The sequence below is a fragment of the Astatotilapia calliptera genome, chromosome 11 (assembly GCF_964374335.1).
Source record: "Astatotilapia calliptera chromosome 11, fAstCal68.1, whole genome shotgun sequence".
Taxonomy (NCBI): Eukaryota; Metazoa; Chordata; class Actinopteri; order Cichliformes; family Cichlidae; genus Astatotilapia; species Astatotilapia calliptera.
In genome coordinates this window covers 11,470,294-11,494,044 of record NC_137432.1, presented here as the reverse complement: position 1 = coordinate 11,494,044, position 23,751 = coordinate 11,470,294, and the positions used below count along the sequence as shown (strand labels likewise).

The following is a 23,751-nucleotide window of genomic DNA, read 5'->3' as shown; positions in this document are numbered from 1 at the left end:
TTTACCTGAAAGTGTACCATTAACTTCCACCTCACAAAGTGTCAGGTATTCTGTTCTCCCAGGAATAACGATGTTTATGTAGCGACCTTCCATTCCATTGCATGCAAAGGTTTGTGATGCCCCAGCAGCGATAGATGAGATTACAGCACATCTGAAAACAAATGACAAGAAAAAAGATTAACAAGTAACATAAGACTAATGTAAAACAAAAATTTGTATAAATGTCCCTCTCAGATAGTTACGATGCTGCTCGAAATTGTATTGTGGACTTAACTCTAAAAAACGGTGTAGAAGTAGCATTTGTTTTATAAACATTATTAATGATTGCCACATATATGACGGTTATGACAAAGTTTCAAAGATGAGTAGCTCATTTACCTGGGATTCGCATTGCCATTGTCATTAAGTGAATTTCCAATGCGGATCTCAGCTCCATTGATCCTCTCAGCACAACAGTCTTGTCTGTTGGTGATAGTTACAGTGTTGATTTTATATGTCTTCAAAAGGTCAAGTCTCCACCATGGATTCAAGTCGTTGTTTGTATGGGCACAGGATCCCTGGTTGTAGTTGCTGGCACGATTCCCATCAATGGCATTTTCGGGTTTGGCATTCCCATACGTTGAAGACTGAGCCACTTGTCCAAGTCTGGCAACATTTTGACCTTAATATTTAAAAGATAGAAAGATGCACAGAATTACCAAATGTAATTACCAGTGGTGTAAGTAATTTCACTAAAATATCTACAGTCAGCTTCTTTAATTGAATTTTTCTTATAATCTTTTTGAAAACACTTTTTCACTGATCTAATTAAAATATATAATTAAATGTGAATTCTTCAAATCAGTTATTTACTTAATATCTTTTCGTTTGTTAAATTAACCAAGTCCTAGAATTGTAATGAATTCACGTTTACTTATTATATTTCTTAGATACATTTTTTAATCTCACCCAAATTTCCACTCAGCTTTCCTAGAATAGACAACAAGACAAATATTCCAGCCGTAGTCAACATCCTATAGACAAAAGAAAACATTATTTCAGATAAAGTTTATCATATTTAATCTGGAGTAGAGGATTTTACAATTTTTGTTAATGGTTTGCAATTTGCAATTCCTTCTAGAGTAATTTTTTAAATACAATTGTAAATTTTTAAATTATAACAGTAATTAAGACTTGATAAGGTAGAATATTTCCAAAAATATATTAGTTTGACAGTTGAAGGTTATTAATGATATTACTGTCACATTTAAGTTAAGTACTTTTTTGGTTTTTTTCCTTTGGTTTTTTGTTTTCTTTTTGTTTTCTTTTTCTTCTGTTTTCTGGTAATATATATATATATATCTATATAGATATATTTTACAAAATACATGGAAAAGCATCCTATTCTACCAAGGAATTACCTTCAGTTGTAGTTAGGAGTCTCATAGGAGGTTCAATCTGCATTTTCACAAACTGAGCCATTATTATATATTCTTACAGTGATCATGTGATCATGTGACATCATGTTCAAATAATAAATGTTATTTTTGTAACTTTGCTTAGTTTCATATACACCCTTGTCAAATACCAGGTGACTCCCTTTTTCATAACAGTGCTGTGCATACAACAGAACTTTTTGTCACGGACCCAACCAGACAACCTCACTTACTGTATTTCTCTATTCTGAAAACATCATGGGATGTCATGTAATAATTCAGAATTTCCTAGTTGTTGCCAGAGGCGGAGCCAGACATTTGAAACACCCGGGGCTTAGCCCTAAATGGTGGTATGCATGTGGGATTTTTTTTTTTGATCCAGAATTAAAACAGGACTACAACAGTTCAATATCAGGACTACTTAGGACTTAACCAAGACGGAATCAGAACTAGATGATAGTAGCACTAAAAATCATCATAGACCTGCACTACACTTATTTTTTAATTCTACCAAAGTCCACTATTTAGATTGAGAAAAGTTTATATAATTATTTAGCCTTGTTGTGCAAAAAAGCCTGCATAACTTAATAAATGTAGAATTTGAAAAATAGCAAACCTAAAAAGAAACACTAGGTACGAGATACATGAGTACCTATGATACGGTGATACTTTTGGTAAACAACCATTTGACTAACATGTGTGTCTCACCTGCTCTTGTTCCATCTCTGTTCTGTCCTCATTCTCCTCTCTCTCTCTGTTCCTTTCTCTCCCTCTTAGGCAAGGCAAGGCAAGGCAAGGCAAGTTTATTTGTATAGCACAATTCAACAACAAGGTGATTCAAAGTGCTTTACAGAGACATTAGAAACAAGAACAAATAAAAACATGATTTAAAATTGATTAAAACAAGCAAATAAACTAACTAACTAATTAACAAACAAACAAACAAACAAACAACAGTATATAAAATCAAAACAGATAAAATCAGAACAGTAGATAAAATCAGTAGTTAAATGTAAGTTTTGAAATTTAAGCTTAAAGTGTGGATTTGGTGCTTTATTCAAATGCAGCTGAGAACAGGTGAGTCTTCAACCTGGATTTAAATAAACTGAGTGTTTCAGCTGATCTGAGGCTTTCTGGGAGTTTGTTCCAGATATAAGGAGCATAAAAGCTGAATGCAGCTTCTCCGTGTCTGGTTCTGACTCTGGGAACTGATAAAAGACCGGATCTTAGTGCTGACAATCATCAAATATACAGTTGAAACCAGATATTTACAAACTCTTCAGATCAAAACACAAACACTTTTTTAATTGTAACATCAAATCAGACTAAATGTTTATTTTTTTAGATTGATAAATATAAAAAACATATTTGTTAACTTTAAGAGTAAAGAGATAAATTGTCTGTATTTCTTAATTGTAAATGGCACCAAATTGTATTCAAAACTGAGCCACACTTATGGAGCTCCACAATTATTTTCCTGGTGTTTTGGTTGACATCTCTTGATTTTCCCATTTCAAAGAAACAGGCTCTGTGTTTTGCCTTATATGCATCCACAGTTGTGCCACCAATTTACTCAGATGGACTCTACTAACCTATCAGAAGCTTCTTCAGCTCAGAATAGAATTGTCTGGAGTTTTCTTATTAATTAACAATAAACTTAATGTACATGTACTCCTAAATTTGATCAAAGTGATAAAAATACACAGCTCTGTCTCTCTTTATTCTGACATTTAACTAATTCAAAAGATATTTCAATATTTATTTATCCAAAACAAAACAAGTTTACTCTAAATTGATGTTTAACAGTAAAAAAAATGTTCTTGCGTTTTCCATAAAGTGTATGTAAATATCTGGTTTAAACTGTGAATATACTGCTGTGTATTGAAGTTCCTCTTGTTTTGCATAGAAATATACTGAACAAAGCATAATATATAAAATACTACCAGAGTTTTTTCTTTGAAAGAAGCCCCTTATGTCCATTCTTGTATATCCGTACATTACTGAAACCGATTTATTTAGCTGTGGAGGGTAACAACTAGAAGTGGGAATCGCCATACATCCCACGATACGATATTATCACAATACTTAACGCACGATACGATATTATTACAATTTTTTAAAATATTTTGCGATATTCGAATTCTGTACATAAAGGTAAACTTTATCAATATTCATTTTATCTAATATCAAAGTCTCACACTCAGTCTTTCTCTCATTTCAGTCAGTTTTAATGTTGACAAACTGAACGGTTTGTATTACAGTCTAGTCCAACTTAACTGAATGCAACCATCTGGTACAATTATAGCTATTCTGAACTATGCAATTTTTGAAAACTATGCAGCCCCTTCAGCAACTGAAGAATTTGAAAGTAAATTAAAACAAAATATAATTTTACATTAAATAAAAAAGTTTTAAACTTAATTAAAATAAAAAAAATGTCTTAAATTAAAATAAGTAAACTGTCATGTTTATTGCTGCCAAAAAAAAGTTAATCTTTTGCTCAGAAAAAGGATCAACATGCTCTGAAGTCAGAGCATGTTCCATTCCACAAAAACTTTTTTTGTAACAAAATATCGATTTCTGCTGTCCCTGTATCGATACATTATTAGAAAACAAAATATCATGATACTACACAGTATCGATTTTTTCCCACACCCCTAGTAACAACTGAAAATATGAAATAAACAAACATGTACGCTAAGACTCTCTAAAAAAACAGCATTGTTGTTCTTCAGCTTTTCATTTCGCCATTTGTTGATTCACTTGAAGAGCAAGTAGCCTAACGTAATAATGGGTCAAGTGATCAGTTTGATATCTTTTGTGATACACCTTCATATTTACATTATTTGTACAGTATGAATGATTTGCTTTGGTACCTGGTCAAACTTCAGTTCTCCTCTGTCTGCCTGGCTCCGTTTCTCCAACAGCGCACTCGTAGTCAGCAACTGCCCCACCCCACTTAGTGCCTGAGTTCAGATCATACCATTATTAGGGGGGATTTACGCACAGTCGTAAATTCCCACAGTGTGCACTATGTGCTTCGAATATTGTGTGTAGTTTTTTGTTTTATACAGTTGTCAGCCAGGCATCTAACTATGAAAAAATTACCCCGGGCTTCTGAGAAAACAACCCGGGCTTAAGCCCAGTAAGCCACCCCCCCGCTCCGCCACTGGTTGTTGCCATAACTATTTGCCTAGTTATAAACTAGTTTAAAATATATTGATTAAATGTTTTGAACACTTACACAATTTAAGGAGTAGATTTAAGGGGAAAAAATCCCAACAAGAATAAAATTTGTGCAAAACTGATTTTTGTCTCGTTTTTAATTTTCTTGTTCTTTACCAGTACTACAGTGTTTTTTAAGGTCTGTCTTTAACACACTTTATTGCTATTCCTATACCAGGATACCGGACAATGTATGCATTGTGGATGACGTCAGTGCTGAGGAGGATGTGTGGAAGTGCTTCAAAAAGGTGAATGCATGCAAAGCTACTAGTCTGGATGTGAATCCCAGCTGTGTCCTCAAGTCATGCTTGAGGTCGAGCTGGTTGGAGTGTTTCCACACATCTTCAACCTTTCCCTCTCTCTGTCTGTAGTCCCAGCCTGCTTCAAAACAGCCATCATCGTCCCTGTACCCAAATCCTCCACCATCTCATCACTGAATGACTGCCGACCAGTAGCCCTGACCCCCTTCGTGAGCAATACTTTGAGAGGCTGGTCAGGGACTTCATTTGCTCTGGACTACCCAACTCACTGGACCCTCTAAAATTTGAATACCACCCCAACAGGTCCACTGATGATGCCATAGCCCTGACACTACATACTGCCCTCTCGCACATGGAGAAAAGGATGCTGTTTGTAGATTACAGCTCAGCATTCAATACCATCGTTCCCTCGAAGCTGGACAGACAACTGCAGAACCTAGGATTGAGCAGCTCTCTCTGCAGCTGTCTGACAGATGCCACACACATACTGGTGCTCCACAGGGGTGTGCACTGAGCCCTCTCCTATACTCACTCTACACCTACGACTGCACGGCCACTAGCAACTCCAACACCATTGTGAAGTTGGCGGATGACACAACAGTGGAGGGTCTTATCACCAAAGGTGATGAGACAGCCTACAGGGAGGAGGTCAGCGCCCTGACACAGTGGTGCCTGGAGAACCATTTCACCCTCAAAGTCACACAGACAAAGGAGTTGATAGTGGACTTCCAGAGTTGTAGAGAAGCACACACCCCCATCACCATCAACGGCGTTGCTGTGGAGAGAGTGAGCAGCTTCCATTTCCTAGGTGTACATCTGGCAGAGGATCTCACATGGTCTGTTCACATGAACAAAACAGTGAAGAATGCGCAGCAGCACCTCTTCTTTCTCAGGAGACTGAAGAGATTTGGCATGAGCCCCCGCATCCTCAGGACCTTCAACCGCAAAGCTCTTCAGAGAGTGGTGCGGTGTTCTGAACGGATAATTGGAGGTGAGCTTAGCCCCCTCCAGGATGTCTACAAGAACTGGTGCCTGAGGAAAGTGGGGAAGATCACGGACCGGACACTTCATAGACACCTTACCTTCACTTACTGCAACTTTGACCTTTTCAGCCTCAGTCTTGCCTAACTTTATGTTATTGCTGTCACATTTAAGTTGTACTGCTTTTTTTGCTTTTTGTTGTTGTTGTTGTTTTGTTTTGGGGGTTTTGTTGGGGGGAGGGGGTTAAAAATATATATCCAGTATAAAATACGTGGAAAGATGGAAACATATTCTCCCACGGACTTACCTTAAAGCATAGATATGTGTCTCAAAGTAGGTTTGATCTGCATTTTCATATACTCAGCCATTGTTATATATGCTTACTGTGATCATGTTCAAATAATAAATGTTGTTCTTGTAACTTTGCTTAGTTTCATACAAACCCATGTCAAATACCAGTTGTCTGCCTCCCTTGAAGGTGACTGTCACTCCACATACATGTTGTTTGTAACCCACATACAATGAGGGTACCACTTTAAGGACTAATATGAGGAGAGATGGACAGCCTGCCCAACCAATCGAAATGCACAGGTCCCAGTATGCTTTGACCAATGGCAGAGCAGCCTGCCGCTGTATGTCCCACCCATGTGCTCTGTGTTCGCTGCTATGTGTGGAGGTAGTTGCATGCTGGCAGGAGAAAAGAGAGACTGAAGCTTTTGAGCAGGAAAAAGTATTAGATATAAGTTGCAACCAAGTTCGCTGGTTATCAGCTACCTTTCATGTTAAAAGAAGCCACAGTGAGTAAACAGGCGAATGCTGCAGTTTTCTGGCGATTTTAGAAAGTACCGTGTGGAGCTAAACTGTTAGCCTTCATTAGCTCTAGTTGTTATCAACTGCCTGAAAGTTCATCTCAATCTGCTTCCAGAAGTAAGGTAACACTTGAAGCGCAACTTATGTTTATTTTCCTTCACGTCGTATTGCAGTTATTAAAGAGAAAAACAACATGTCCTGTTACGTTATTTAGAGCCCCGCATACCATTGTATTCGGCCGTGATGCACTGAGATCGGTGAGCACATATTGTATGTCTCAGTTAAGTCTGTTTTGCATTTTATTGTTGAGAAACTGAATTTATCTGAATTGTTTGATTAATAACTGTCGTATATGCACTGACTTTACTTGGTTTAATGCATAGTTTGTGTAAGAGAGATGTTTTATTTTTGCAAATTTGAGTATTTTAATTGCAAATTGATGTTGAATGTGATTTCAACAAAATCCTAAATTGTGAATTATAGCTTGAACAGCATAATTAATATTTGAATTGCTCTTCTGACCCTGTCTGTTGACAGGTCAGGGTTTGAAATAGATGGCGAGCCTTCCCACCTGGACGTAGAGAGACTGAGATTCACTTCTTTTCCACTTGATGATCTGCTGCACCTTGCTGTGTGGTAGGACTGTATCACTCTGTTGTGGAAGTTTTCCATTTAAATAAAGCCTGCAGACAAGCGGTGAGTGGTAGCTAACATTCTTTAATCCAAACACACAAAGAACAGAACACCAAGCTTGTGGAGAGCCTGCATGACCGCAGGGCAGGGTCAGCAGAGTCTCACTGAGCCTAGCATGGCTGTCAGTTAAATACCTTCTTCAGGAACAAAAGGCAGTACACAGCTGTTTCACACCTTAAGGTTCACACTAGGGCTGGGCGATATGACCCAAAATTCATATCTCGATATTTTTTAGCTGGATGGCGATATAAGATATATATCTCGATTTTCTTTTTTTTTTTTTTAAGCCATAAGTTAAGAACAAAAAGAGAGTTCTTAGTCACGCTGTGTCCCAGATGTCACACGGGCACTTTTATTTACATACAGCGTAGATGTACATGAAGAAATTACTCAAAAATAAATTATCAGCATTTATTAAATAATCATGGTCCATAAATAAAAGAAAACAATGTTGTTTTTGTGCATAACAAAAAGCTCACAATTGTGCAGTCAAAATGTAAACTAATAGACGCTGAGCATAATAACAAAGAGACAGATTTCACAGCTGCACCACGTCTCTGAACAGGTGCCATTTGTGGTCCTTATACACACACAGTACGTATCACTCCGCGAGGCTCCTCCTCGGTAGCCGTAATCCTCCGACAATCCATCAAGCGGTGCAGCTCCGTAGCTTAGCAAAGTCATATTAAAACATTTTTTGACAGATTGCTGAGCGCTGTGTACCACATAAAATCGGTTCGCGGTCAGTAAGCACAACCAGAATTCATACATAAGGCGCACTGTCGATTTTTGAAAAAATGAAAGGATTTTAGGCCGTGCCCCTCCGGGCTGCATGTCGTTAGCGCGGTTAGCTCGCTAGCGCGGTTAGCTCGCTAGCGCGGTTTGCTCGCTAACACGTTGACGCCATCCAGCCCCACGCACGGTAACTCGCTAACGGAGATTTTCCGCTTTCATCTTGTCATTGCCTGCAGGTGAAGCTATGGGGGAGGGGGAGTTGTGTTCAGTGAAGGAGAGGTGAGGCCGAGTAACGTTGCGTAGAGACAAAAGTGGACGAAAGAGAGGCAAACCTGCGGCTCCACAAGTATAATTATAACGTAACATAGACTATATTGATATAAACGATATTGTCACATCTTATATCTCGTATGAAAATATATCGATATTTTTAAAAAACTCGATATATCGCCCAGCCCTAGTTCACACTCCCTGGCTACTAGGGCTGGGCCATATTATACCGTTCACGATAATACCGGTATAATGTTAGGCAACGATAGGAAAATGAAATATCGCGATAGAATGGGAGTAAAACGCGCATGCGCAGTGCCTTTGTTTTCATACGCACATGGCCGATTGTTGAGTGAAACAGATGAACCAGAATTGGTTTGTAAAAATGGTGCAACTTCAGTGATGTGGAACTGGTTTGGTGTTTGTCCGTCAGATACACAACAAAGCACATTTTTTTGCAGAACATGCAAGCGGCCGTCGTTATTGTCGTATTTGTCGGACTAAGATGCTCTTAAATCTGGGAGTAATCTGGGTCCTAAACTCCGTATGTTTCAGGTCAAACAACACTGCAGCATCACTTAGAGTTAAAAACTGTCTAAATTCTTTCATCTTTAATAAAACGATCAGCATTGCTGCTTTACCAGGTGTAACTATAAAGTTTAACTTCCAGGCATCCATGAAAACAAAATGTATTACATTTAACGGAGTTAGAAGTTAGCAGGAAGCTAGCGGAAGTTAGCTCGCTAGTTTCGCTAGTTACCTAAGCATGATATAGCATGTTCTGACTGAGAGATTTCTGAAAAAAATCAAACGTACAGCTCTGCTATCACTTCCAACATAAATGAAGACAGGAAACTAAACAGCAGTGACGTTTGTAGGGTTACTGAAATTGGGCTAGCTGGTATATAATGATGTGCTACGTGATCGCTAGCGACACAGCTATGTTAGCATAACATAAACAGTGAAGCTGGAGGACGAACACTAACACTTTTCCACTTATAAAAGTTAACGTGAAGGTTCTTCATGGTTAGAGACAAATGCAATCGCATGGCAGGATACTGTAAACGGACCAAACTTCAGTCAGGAGAACAACTGAGATAATCCATCCACAATACGAGGTTAGTCATTAATATACTGCAACAACATGGGAATAGAGCAGCTGCCAGAGAATTCAACATTAATGAATCAATGGTACAGAAGTGGAGGAAGCAAGAAGAATGAGTTTAATAAAGTTTGATTTATCTGACTGCTTTGTTTCGCTTAATGTGCCTTATAATCCCGTGCACCTTATGGTCCGAAAAATGCGTACTGCACACTGCAGTTTAATGTTGCAAAGCACCTCTTTTTAACTTCAGTGGATATTATACATGGTTATGCTCAGGATATGTCAGCTCATTTCTACTGGAAATGCCTTTTGGTTAAACTTTCAGCAAGGAATTTGCATTTGCACTGTTACATTTTTATAAAGCTTTAATGTACATAAAAACCAGCTTCTTGTTTAAGTGAAAATAAATGGAAGGTTGTCTTTTTGCGCTAGTAATGTTGTGGAGTTGTATTTTGTCTCGCATCAATTATATCGTCGGTTATATCGTTATCGCAAATTTTCAAATATATATCGTGATAAATATTTTTGGCCATATCGCCCTGCTCTACTGGCTACCTTCTTGAAGTCCTTGAAGAGACAAAAGACTCTTCGTGTGGAGTGTCTGCTTCCCCCCAACTTCCTTACTAGACCCCCACCATTTGTCTTGCGGTATGTGTGTCAGACATGTTAAAATCCAGTGGCACCAAGGCATTATACAATAAAATAATAATAATAATAATAAAATAAGTGTTAATACATAAGTAAAAGAAATTCCTATACACACTCACACTTTCACGCACAGCTGGTTATACATAAGACCACTGACTGACATTCTCTCACCCCTATTTTCTTTCACACCCTGGGAATTTTTTGGACACTACCCCTTGGACATTTTTTATTTGGGACTTTAAATAATGAGCTGTTGTGTAGAACATTCTCCACATGTGAAAAGAGTGTGAGATTTTCATTTGAATGTACATTGGATTTGTGTAACTGTTTCTATAAGAGTTAAGGAGTCATGTTACTAGGGTGCACCCGAACATTGAAACCCGAGCATTGAAACCCGGACATTGAAAACCAAAAGTAACACTTGGCCAAGTCATTGCTTTAGTAGTTTATGTGTTTTACTTTTCTTTTAATTTTTGTAAGCTTCCTTTCTACCATTGTAAAGTGTCTTTAACCTGTGCTTCTCAACCTTATGGTTTATTTCACTAAAGTTGGCTGGTTCTTTTGAGTTACATTCTTGTATCTGTGTCTCATTTAAACTCACCCGTGTGCTCGTATAGTCGAGCCTATTGGCCCATTGATATATTCTTTTCAACAATTCCCCTTACTGTGTTACATTTGCTATATAAATTAAACAACAATACAAAAAAATAGATATATTATACTGAACATGTTTATTTATTTGCATTGCATGCCTTCACTCTGCTCTCCATCTCGATTAGGCTTAGGTCAGGTGGCCAACATGGCACCTGTGTGTTTGGCACGCCATCTATTGCTCTCTTTTATTTATTTATTTATTTTTTTATTGCTTTTAGTCAATTTTGTGCAACATGTCAGCCCTACATTGTTTTATGATCGCCAGACATTATTGGAAATAGGCTTATCTACCCAAGCTTTAGTTCGGTTTGGAAATGACAACCAAGGCTTTCTGCCTCCCGATTTGGAAGTAACACCACCACACTGGCGTTCCTTACCACTGCCACTGGATGTGCGGAAGCGACGCAGGAGACGGGGTAACCGTGGAGGTCGCCTCGTCAAACTGAGATTCCACGCCACAGCAGTAGCAGACGGGGCTCTCAGTAGCACAACAGCAGCTGCTACAACGAGACTATTTCCAGCGATCCGGAGGTAAAAGACTTTGTTTCATCTGCCTTTCCGGTGCACGGGACTATGTTTACATTGGCTATTAACCCCTCCTCTGACAGTATAAGCATGGTTAGTTCCGAAGAAAGAAGCTCAAAGACTGTTGGTGCATCAGCAGATCACACTTCTCTAGAGGTTGTAAACCCTGAAGGTGGTGCTTTAGTGCCTGTAAGCTACAGCTTTAGCACACTTAAATCTGCGAAGTCAGAGTGCTGTTTCTCATCCGCTCACTCAGGGCAGGGAATTAATCTCTTGCAGTCTGTTCTTTCTAGGCCCGCCTCCCAGGCCCCTTGTGCTCTAGGGATAGCTGTGGCTCAGCACTCCCCTGCACCTGCCTCAGTTCCCCAGGTGAGGGGGGCTGGCGCCCAGCTGTTCCCTGTTCCGGTTTCCGGATCGGCTGAGGCTCTGCTGGTCCCTGCACCCGTATCAGCTCCTCGGGTGGGGACAGCAGCCGCCCAGTCCCTGCCGAAACCTGTGCCAACCCCTGAGGTGAGGCCCGCCAGGACCCAGCCGATCTCTGCACCTGTACCTACTCTTCAGGTGGGAGCGACTGGTGTCCAGCAGGTGCCTGCACCCTTCATCCGCATTTCAGGCTCAGGGGAACCTACACCACCAGCTGTCCTACATCTGCTCCCACAACCATCACTACACTCAGCTGCTCAGGATGCTCCTCAGTCAGTCATTCAGCCTTCTCCCCAGAGCACAGTCCAGCCTTCTCCCCAACCGCCATTACTACCACTCAGTCGCCCTTAGCTCCATCATCCACACTACCACCTGCTTCTCTTCCACCACAACCATCACTACACTCAGCCATTCAGGCTGCTGCTCAGTCAGTCATTCAACCTGTAGTCCTGCCATTAATCATGTCAGCACAGAAACAAGCTTTGAACACAAGATCCATAGAGGCTGTGTAAAGATGCCCCTGAGACAATCCAACACATAACAGCAGAGTGCAAGATATTAGCAGGCAGGGCATACATGGAACGCCATAGTATACAGAAATATCTGTGCTGAGTATGGCCTGGAAATCCCAAGGTCAAAATGGGAGATGCCCCCTAGGGTGGTTAAAATTGACTTCCAGATACAGACGGATAAAATGGTGATGGCTAACCAACCAGATATAGTAGTGAAAGACAAGCAGAGGAAGATGGCAACAGTGATAGATGTAGCAATACTGAATGACAGCAACATCAGGATGAAGGAACACGAGAAGCTGGAGACATACCAAGGGCTCAGAGACAGTGGCGTTTCCAGCGGGGTGGCCTGGGGGGGCACAGGCCACCCCCCCAACCAGACTGGCCACCCCAGGTTAACATAGCTGGACTGGCCATCGGGCATACCGGGCATATGCCCAGTGACTTATTTTTTATTTTTTTTTGTAACGGCATGAACAATGAGAGGTGGTGGATTGGCCAGATGCAGGTCGATGTGTAAAAATAACTCAGTTGTTTGGTGGTGGCTATGGCGGGGCTTCCACAGAGGCCAGCAGGTGGATGAGGGAAGGGGAGGCAGGAGGAGAGCCCCGAGGCAGCCGCCAGTCCGAGTGTCAGGTGAACTGAACTTCAGGTAAGAAGTTATGGCCTGCAGTCTATCTGGGTCAGATATAAACCAAGTTCAGGTGGAGTTTATTTTCGTTGTGCTGACTTTTTACAGTCAGTTACAATAACTCGTACTGCTACTAGCTAGCATGACGGAGTTTCTATACAGCTGGGTGGGTGCTATGATGTTACTGATAGTGAACTTTATTTTATTCATAAGTTTAGTTAGTAGATTTGCCAACGGCTCCTTAAAAAAGTGGAATGGTCCCTCATTCAGAGAAAATATTATGCGTTTCGTATTGAGCTGAGAAGAGACACAGTTTGTCCCGTACTTTCGCTATAATGAAAAAAAGGCACAAAGCTGGAGTTATTCTGTCGTTACGCTGCACAGCTGCATCTTCTTCTCTCATTCTCTCCCCCTGCCTCTCCTGTTGCTACTTCAATCATGAAACTGATCAATGATCAGCTGATCGGCTTTTCTCTCTTGTTTGTTTATCGCCCACTTTGCGCCAGAAAGAGGAAACCAGCAGATGTCGCGCTAAACAATAGCAGGACGTTTAAGCTTGATCAGCTGTTGTTAGAATTTATTTAATATTAATTTCTAGTATCAGCTGATGTTTGCTGGAGCCACAGCTGTAAAACTGCTGGTCATGATATCGGTTTGGATATGTGGTGAGAGGGAAACATGAAACCAGGAGATGTCCTTACTGAATCATCAGAGCTGAACAGGTGATGGAGAAACAGGTTTACCTTTTAGGTCACATGAATGAGTTGAATGGAAGTTATGAACTGTTTCTGAGAGACGAATAACACCAGCATCCTTTTCTAAGCAGCTGACAGCTGGTAACTGTGTAGGGGCGGGTCTAGGAAAGTTTTGCCAGGGGGCAAAACGTTCCTAGATCCGCCCAGGGGGCCAGGTAGGGCATTAACACTTACACCCCCGGAGAGCAGTCATTTCGGGGTAGTACCTTAGACCCCCGCGGAGTCATCATTTTGCGTTTCTACCTTTAAAAGCCGGAGAGCAGTCAAATGCTGGAAGTGGAAGCTAAATTGGCTAGTCATTCATATGTATATTGGGTCGTTACCTAGGAATTCTGGAGGGAGGGGATTGGGGGAGAAATCAACACACATGAGTCTAGGTCCTTTGTTGCTGACATTTATTGATAAAAACAGTAGTTTCATTTCATGTTATTTCCTTTTTCATTTCAAGCAAGGAAGTGGATGTAGTTAGTAAGTAAGATATTTCAGACATTATTCTGACACAGAGGAGGAGATACTGGAATTATAATTAGTATCTATGCATGCATTTGTGATTTTGTTTGACCTTCCCATTGCTCACAATTTGAATTTGTTCACACTGCAGATGAGTGTCTCAGTCCCCAAACAAGCTCTCTTTTTCGGTGGAGAAGCAGTCTCCTCATCCGCAGTGAGTGTGGAGAAATCAACACACATGAGTCTAGGTCCTTTGTTGCTGACATTTATTGATAAAAACAGTAGTTTCATTTCATGTTATTTCCTTTTTCATTTCAAGCAAGGAAGTGGATGTAGTTAGTAAGTAAGATATTTCAGACATTATTCTGACACAGAGGAGGAGATACTGGAATTATAATTAGTATCTATGCATGCATTTGTGATTTTGTTTGACCTTCCCATTGCTTACAGTACAAAAAACCAACCATTTGTACACATATGTACTAATAATAATAAAAAGTGAGTGCAACACTGCAACCCGTCACCCCGTCGTTCAGTGGTCGTTGATCAGTGGTCCATTGTGGCACCATTCAGAGCACTGGTACAATAGTACCAGCAAGATATGGGAAGACATTGCAAATGTACTTGGATTTTAGGTCGCAAGCCACCCAAAACTTGATCCCAAACTTGTCCGGTTTACTGGCAATATACTGCAGGAAACTGCACCGAGTTTTTGATGGGAAAAGCTGTTCATCAACGGTGATATGTAGACCAGGGTTGTAGCACGTGATGCAGTTGGTGACAAATGATCCCCACACACTGGAAATTGCTGCGAACTTATCAGTCTTTGCTCGATCACAGCGGGTGGACTTGTCATCAAAGCGTAGGTGTTGCATGATGTCTTGGAAGCGGTTTCGTGCCATAGTTCCAATTATCTGTGGGTTTCCCAGGTTTGCTGACCAGCAGTCATTTACAGATGGAACCCTGTAAACCCCCCGCAAGATGACAATAGCAATAAATGCCATTAGTTCAGGGAGGTCCATGAACCAACAAACATGCTCCGTTTGCTGTGCATGTTGAATAGTCCATTCTTGAATGCTACGAAGCATGTCAAGAGTGATGAAACACAGGAAGCTCTGAAGGCGACTCAAGATACTTCTCCTGGCCTTAGCCGTTGGCTCTCCATCTGCAGCGTACGGTTCTATAGGGGTGAAAGGGAGACGGGTCCCCACATGTTCTTCACGCCACACTGTGCCATCTTTCGCTGTCTCAGTCCCCAAACAAGCTCTCTTTTTCGGTGGAGAAGCAGTCTCCTCATCTGCAGTGTGAACAAATTCAAATTGTGAGCAATGGGAAGGTCAAACAAAATCACAAATGCATGCATAGATACTAATTATAATTCCAGTATCTCCTCCTCTGTGTCAGAATAATGTCTGAAATATCTTACTTACTAACTACATCCACTTCCTTGCTTGAAATGAAAAAGGAAATAACATGAAATGAAACTACTGTTTTTATCAATAAATGTCAGCAACAAAGGACCTAGACTCATGTGTGTTGATTTCTCCACACTCACTGCGGATGAGGAGACTGCTTCTCCACCGAAAAAGAGAGCTTGTTTGGGGACTGAGACACTCATCTGCAGTGTGAACAAATTCAAATTGTGAGCAATGGGAAGGTCAAACAAAATCACAAATGCATGCATAGATACTAATTATAATTCCAGTATCTCCTCCTCTGTGTCAGAATAATGTCTGAAATATCTTACTTACTAACTACATCCACTTCCTTGCTTGAAATGAAAAAGGAAATAACATGAAATGAAACTACTGTTTTTATCAATAAATGTCAGCAACAAAGGACCTAGACTCATGTGTGTTGATTTCTCCCCCAATCCCCTCCCTCCAGAATTCCTAGGTAACGACCCAATATACATATGAATGACTAGCCAATTTAGCTTCCACTTCCAGCATTTGACTGCTCTCCGGCTTTTAAAGGTAGAAACGCAAAATGATGACTCCGCGGGGGTCTCAGGTAGAAGCCTTCTTGACTTGACTGCTCTCCGGCTTTTAAAGGTAGAACGGTAGAAGCTGGGAATTCCAGTGTTAACAGGGAAAGGGGGGGGGGGCACAAAGAAATACCTGCTCTACCACCTGGCTGTAGTTCAGGTCAGCCACTAATCAGAAGGTCGGTGGTTCGATCCCAGGCTGCCTCCTGCCTGCATGCCAAATATCCTTGGGCAAGATACTAACCCCATGTTTGCCTACTGGTGGTGGTCAGAGGGCCCGGTGGCGCCAGTGTCTGGCAGCCTCGCCTCTGTCAGTGCACCCCAGGGCAGCTGTGGCTACAATGTAGTTTGCCATCACCAGTGTGTGAATGTGTGTGTGAATGACTGAATGTAGTATGAAGCGCTTTGGGGTCCTTGGGGACTAGAAAAGCGCTATACAAATGCAGGCCATTTACCATTTACGTTCTTATTCTCATTTAAAATATCTAGCTTTTATTAAATAATTATCTAAATCTTACAACCAAAGTTTTTATCTGACTTAAAATGTATAGAAATCATACATATACCAACAAGACAGTGTACATCACTGTCACAACAGCGTTTGTTTTCATTCAAAGGCTTTATGGCTTTAATACCTGGTGGGCCGGTCTCTAGTCAAAATGCCCGATTTTCTGTCCCAGTTAATACTGGCAGTGTTACCATGCCAGCTGACTGTATTTCATCATCAGCCAGTGTTGTTCTTTATCAATATTACCAAAGCTTACCATAAGGCAGCATAGAAAGTATTTACTTGCTTTCAGGTTTTATTCAAATGTTAGTCTTTTCAGTTGTTTCCCCACTTTTTTCCTGTTTCAAAATCAAACACCAGTTTGTGAGAAGATTATCTTCTTTTTTTAATAGGCAGATAAAGTTTTACATTGGCATTGGCTAATTTGTCAATTTGTTTGTTAGAGATGTTTGTATTTTAATATTCAAAAATGTTTTTGCCCAAAACATATGTGCACTATATGTCAGTAAAAATACTATGCAAATATTGCTGTCCTTGAATGCTGAGTAAACAGTGACAAAGCACTGATTGTATCTCTTGTACTCTATCAACATAGTATCTAAAAACTTTGCACCGTAGTGGTTAAAATCTCATTCTAATAAGAGTTAAAAGCGCATTCGGTTATTAGGTTTATAGGGTTATTAAATTATGGTTAACGGTTGGTAGAATGTTTTTTAAACATTATCTGCCAATTACATCTGCCACCCTTCTCCAAATCTGTGCCCCTACCTGGCCCCCCCAACAAAAATTTTCTAGACACGCCACTGCTCAGGGAAGAGCTCAAGAAGATCTGGAGTGTGAAGGTAACAGTGGTCCAAGTGGTAATTGGAGCACTAGGTGCAGTGACTCCCCAACTAGCTGAGTGGCTCCAGCAGATCCCACGAACATCAGGAGCGCAGTCCTACGAACAGCTAAGAAACTTCGCAGGACCCTCAAGCGCCTGGGCCTCTGGTAAAGGACCTGAGCTTGAAGGATAGACCATCTGGCTTTATGTCAGGACTTCTTGTTTGTAGAGGACGAGTCTGAATTTGAGTTCTGAACTAGTCTGCCAGATATCTGGACAATTTACCAATTCACCAACCAAAATCGATTTGAGCATGAATAACTCGATATCGATTCATTAAAATCCTGAATCAATTTGTAAATATAAAATTATTTTCCCCAAAACTCCAGAATCTACAGAATCCAGGTCAAACCTCACAAAATTCCAACAACCACCAAACAGCTAAAACAGTAAATGAGAGCAGGAACACGGATTCTGCACAAAGACATAAACACAAAGTGCGGACCCGGTGACGCATCACAATCAGTGAGATGTTGGCTTTCTCACACGGACACGCTGTTGGGGCTAAAAGCCGACAGCTCACAGATTCTGATGTTTTGCCGGGTCTGCGCTTTGTGTTTACGTCTTTTTTGCACTAGATTCGGAAGCTCCAGGTTTCATCACTCTCCAAACAATATTGACTGAACCAGCAGCAAAAGAAGATCCATTTCGGTTCACATAAACATTGTCATGAATTCCCTCTTACTTTTGCTGTTGCTTCCACCACGATAAAATGACACTTCATGTACAGCTCTTTCTCTGTCTCTCTCTGTGTACTCCATCTAAAAATCTGTTTTCTGCATTATTCGCTTGCTTATTAACCACCAGTCTACCATTGTTTACAGCGCTGTCAGCCGCTGGTTTTTTTTCTTTTCTTTTTTTATTTAACTGACTTCTGACAAGTAAGTCTCAATACTGAATAAATGTAAACTTTTTAAAATTATGCGAAACTGCAAAATGCTTGGCTGTGTCTCTAATAAAACCTCTGTAACTTTGCTCTGCTTCACTTCAGCAGCACCAGGTAATGTTTATATGTTGATTTATGGTTTTCTTCAGTTTTGTTTGAGTGCAGAATATTTTTAAGGTTATCTGATTTAAAAAGCCAGGCCAGTAAAATCTCCTTCATGTTTTTCTGTTTTATCCTCAATTACTTTGACATCTGCTGTGATGCTTACACCTTTGATAAAGTCTCACAAGTGTCAGCTCTCTTTTTATAGATATAAAAATCAGAATTATAAAATAATATTTCTGGCTGTCTGAGGCAAAAATTTCCTCGATTCAAATCAAACCAAAACGAATCGAATCATGGATCGAATCGATCCATGTGAATCGGAATCGAATCCATTCTAGAGATCAGTGACGATACCCAGCCCTACTCTTGAGGTTTATAAAAAGGTGAAATACGTGGGTCACTTTATTACTGATCAAATGAATGATGACGATTAGATATATATATATTTATATAGACAATGTTGTAAGCGCTATATCCAGGAAAATACCACTGCATGTAAGTTCAGCTTCTGTTCAGTGGCTTTGCTTAAAGCAGTGGTTCTCAAACTTTTCTCAATGAGTACCACCTCATAAAATATATGGCTCTTGAAGTACCACCCTCATAACTGACATTAAAGTGCAGTAGTATAGGTCTATTTAACTCCACATACAGTTTACAGGAGACAATTTTATTTCTTATATGAATGTTATATATTTCAACTGTCATAAAGCGGATGTGACAAATGATGATAATAATAACAAATGTACTGGATTAAAACATCCACGCTTTGTACATTAATGCTTTGTATTTTGTTCTATTTAATCTGAACAAGCACCTAAAAAACAGTCAGTGATCACTGCTGGCCTCTCTTGGTTGAGAACCACTGGCTTAAAACGTATTGCACAGCACTATATACTGCTTCCTTGTGGTCATCTTACAAGCAATGCAACATCCAGAAGCTGCATGTTGCATATAATGATGCAATGAGAATCCTGCGTGGGATACCTAGAGGGGTAGTGCCAGTCAGATGTTTGTACCTGTGGGTATTTGGACTTTTAACAAAGTTAATGTTCACTTTTAGGGAACGACAGAATGGTGGTTCTCTAAGGATTGATTGATTGACTGATGGGTAGAGCAAAGGATTCTAACCTTTCAACTATGTCTCTGGAACGGAAACGAATGACTCTTCAAACGTGTGCTGCACCAATATTTATTTGGAGTTTAAACATATGCATGGAAAAGAAACAGAAAGTGTAATATGTTTTGTAAAATATTACATGTGATACAACAGATAAAGGCAAAATTTATTTATGAAGTCATATATGAATGGAAGCATTCAGTAAAAAGTGATTGATCTAACTAAATGACCCTTATTGTCACACACCTACTTTAAAACTTAAGGAATACTACAAGACTAAATTCTTTTGTTTACACCCAGCTACACTCATATTCATTGTAAGAATCGAGTTGTGTACCATCAACTTCCACCTCACAAAGTGTCAGGTATTCTGTTCTCCCAGGAATAACGATGTTTATGTAGCGACCTTCCATTCCATTGCATGCAAAGGTTTGTGATGCCCCAGCAGCGATAGATGAGATTACAGCACATCTGAAAACGAATGACAAGAAAAAAGATTAACAAGTAACATAAGATTAATCTAAAGTAAAAGTTTGTATAAATGTCAATTTCAGATAGTTAAGATGCTGCTCAAAATTGTATGGTGGATTTAACTCTAAAAAAGGAGGTAGAAGTAGAACTTTTTATAAACATAATTAATGATTGCCACATATATGACTGTTATGACAAAGTTTCAAAGATGAGTAGCTCATTTACCTGGGATTCGCATTGCCATTGTCATTAAGTGAATTTCCAATTCGAATCTCAGCTCCATTGATCCTCTCAGGGCAACAGTCTTGTCTGTTGGTGATAGTCACAGTGTTGATTTTATATGTCTTCAAAAGGTCAAGTCTCCACCATGGATTCAAGTTGTTGTTTGTACAGGCACAGGATCCCTGGTTGTAGTTGCTGGCATGATTCCCATCAATGGCATTTTCGGGTTTGGCATTCCCATACGTTGAAGACTGACTCACTTGTCCAAGTCTGGCAACATTAGTCTCTGAAAAGTTGCAAATATTAGCATTAATGTGATAAGAACAACTCCAAAAACCATTATGTGTTCATTAAACGTGGAACACACGAGAAGAATTGGACAAGATTTACCTGAAAGTGTACCATCAACTTCCACCTCACAAAGTGTCAGGTATTCTGTTCTCCCAGGAATAATGATGTTTATGTAGCGACCTTCCATTCCATTGCATGCAAAGGTTTGTGATGCCCCAGCAGCGATAGATGAGATTACAGCACATCTGAAAACAAATGACAAGGAAACAGATTAACAGGTAACATAAGATTAATCTAAAGTAAAAGTTTGTTTAAATGTCAATTTCATATAATCAAGGTGCTGCTCTTTATTGCCTGATGAACTTAACTCTAAAAAAAACAGAGATAGAAGTAGAAATCTATTACAATTATAATTAATGATTGCCACATATATGACGGTTATGACAAAATTTGAATCACGTATAAGATGAATAGCTCATTTACCTGGGATTCGCATTGCCATTGTCATTAAGTGAATTTCCAATGCGGATCTCAGCTCCATTGATCCTCTCAGGGCAACAGTCTTGTCTGTTGGTGATAGTCACAGTGTTGATTTTATATGTTTTCAAAAGGTCAAGTCTCCACCATGGATTCAAGTTGTTGTTTGTACAGGCACAGGATCCCTGGTTGTAGTTGCTGGCACGATTCCCATCAATGGCATTTTCGGGTTTGGCATTCCCATACGTTGAAGACTGAGCCACTTGTCCAAGTCTGGCAACATTAGTCTCTGAAAAGTTGCAAATATTAGCATTAATATGATAAGAAGTACTCCAAAAACCATTATGTGTTCATTTAACCCAGAACACACGAGAAGAATTGGACAAGATTTACCTGAAAGTGTACCATCAACTTCCACCTCACAAAGTGTCAGGTATTCTGTTCTCCCAGGAATAACGATGTTTATGTAGCGACCTTCCATTCCATTGCATGCAAAGGTTTGTGATGCCCCAGCAGCGATGGATGAGATTACAGCACATCTGAAAACAAATGACAAGAAAAAAGATTAACAGGTAACATAAGATTAATCTAAAGTAAAAGTTTGTATAAATGTCAATTTCATATAATCAAGGTGCTGCTCTTTATTGCCTGATGAACTTACAGTGGGGCAAAAAAGTATTTAGTCAGCCACCGATTGTGCAAGTTCCCCCACTTAAAATGATGACAGAGGTCAGTAATTTGCACCAGAGGTACACTTCAACTGAGAGAGACAGAATGTGAAAAAAAAAAAAAAAAAAAAATCCATGAATCCACATGGTAGGATTTGTAAAGAATTTATTCGTAAATCAGGGTGGAAAATAAGTATTTCGTCAATAACAAAGATACAACTCAATACTTTGTAACATAACCTTTGTTGGCAATAACAGAGGTCAAACGTTTACTATAGGTCTTTACCAGGTTTGCACACACAGTAGCTGGTATTTTGGCCCATTCCTCCATGCAGATCTTCTCGAGAGCAGTGATGTTTTGGGGCTGTCGCCGAGCAACACGGACTTTCAACTCCCGCCACAGATTTTCTATGGGGTTGAGGTCTGGAGACTGGCTAGGCCACTCCAGGACTTTCAAATGCTTCTTACGGAGCCACTCCTTTGTTGCCCGGGCGGTGTGTTTTGGATCATTGTCATGTTGGAAGACCCAGCCTCGTTTCATCTTCAAAGTTCTCACTGATGGAAGGAGGTTTTGGCTCAAAATCTCACGATACATGGCCCCATTCATTCTGTCCTTAACACGGATCAGTCGTCCTGTCCCCTTGGCAGAACAACAGCCCCATAGCATGATGTTTCCACCCCCATGCTTCACAGTAGGTATGGTGTTCTTGGGATGCAACTCAGTATTCTTCTTCCTCCAAACACGACGAGTTGAGTTTATACCAAAAAGTTCTACTTTGGTTTCATCTGACCACATGACATTCTCCCAATCCTCTGCTGTATCATCCATGTGCTCTCTGGCAAACTTCAGACGGGCCTGGACATGCACTGGCTTAAGCAGCGGAACACGTCTGGCACTGCGGGATTTGATTCCCTGCCGTTGTAGTGTGTTACTGATGGTGACCTTTGTTACTTTGGTCCCAGCTCTCTGCAGGTCATTCACCAGGTCCTCCCGTGTGGTTCTGGGATCTTTGCTCACCGTTCTCATGATCATTTTGACCCCACGGGATGAGATCTTGCGTGGAGCCCCAGATCGAGGGAGATTATCAGTGGTCTTGTATGTCTTCCATTTTCTGATGATTGCTCCCACAGTTGATTTTTTCACACCAAGCTGCTTGCCTATTGTAGATTCACTCTTCCCAGTCTGGTGCAGGTCTACAATACTTTTCCTGGTGTCCTTCGAAAGCTCTTTGGTCTTGGCCATGGTGGAGTTTGGAGTCTGACTGTTTGAGGCTGTGGACAGGTGTCTTTTATACAGATGATGAGTTCAAACAGGTGCCATTCATACAGGTAACGAGTGGGGGACAGAAAAGCTTCTTACAGAAGACGTTACAGGTCTGTGAGAGCCAGAGATTTTCCTTGTTTGAGGTGACCAAATACTTATTTTCCACCCTAATTTACGAATAAATTCTTTACAAATCCTACCATGTGAATTCATGGATTTTTTTTTCACATTCTGTCTCTCACAGTTGAAGTGTACCTCTGGTGCAAATTACTGACCTCTGTCATCATTTTAAGTGGGGGAACTTGCACAATCGGTGGCTGACTAAATACTTTTTTGCCCCACTGTAACTCTAAAAAAAACAGAGATAGAAGTAGAAATCTATTACAATTATAATTAATGATTGCCACATATATGACGGTTATGACAAAATTTGAATCACGTATAAGATGAATAGCTCATTTACCTGGGATTCGCATTGCCATTGTCATTAAGTGAATTTCCAATGCGGATCTCAGCTCCATTGATCCTCTCAGGGCAACAGTCTTGTCTGTTGGTGATAGTCACAGTGTTGATTTTATATGTTTTCAAAAGGTCAAGTCTCCACCATGGATTCAAGTTGTTGTTTGTACAGGCACAGGATCCCTGGTTGTAGTTGCTGGCACGATTCCCATCAATGGCATTTTCGGGTTTGGCATTCCCATACGTTGAAGACTGAGCCACTTGTCCAAGTCTGGCAACATTAGTCTCTGAAAAGTTGCAAATATTAGCATTAATATGATA

At 40.2% G+C, this 23,751-nt stretch overlaps 1 long non-coding RNA gene and 1 pseudogene across 1 annotated transcript; one reads left to right on the top strand and one right to left on the bottom strand.

Annotated features, from left to right (window-relative positions):
- LOC113032058 (uncharacterized) overlaps positions 1–23,751 on the bottom strand; it is a 36,731-nt pseudogene extending 12,980 nt beyond the window's left edge.
- Positions 6,527–9,635, top strand: LOC145431754 (uncharacterized). Its single transcript, XR_013912046.1, has 3 exons — positions 6,527–6,813; positions 6,906–6,948; positions 7,229–9,635. It is a non-coding gene; the product is annotated as an uncharacterized LOC145431754 (long non-coding RNA).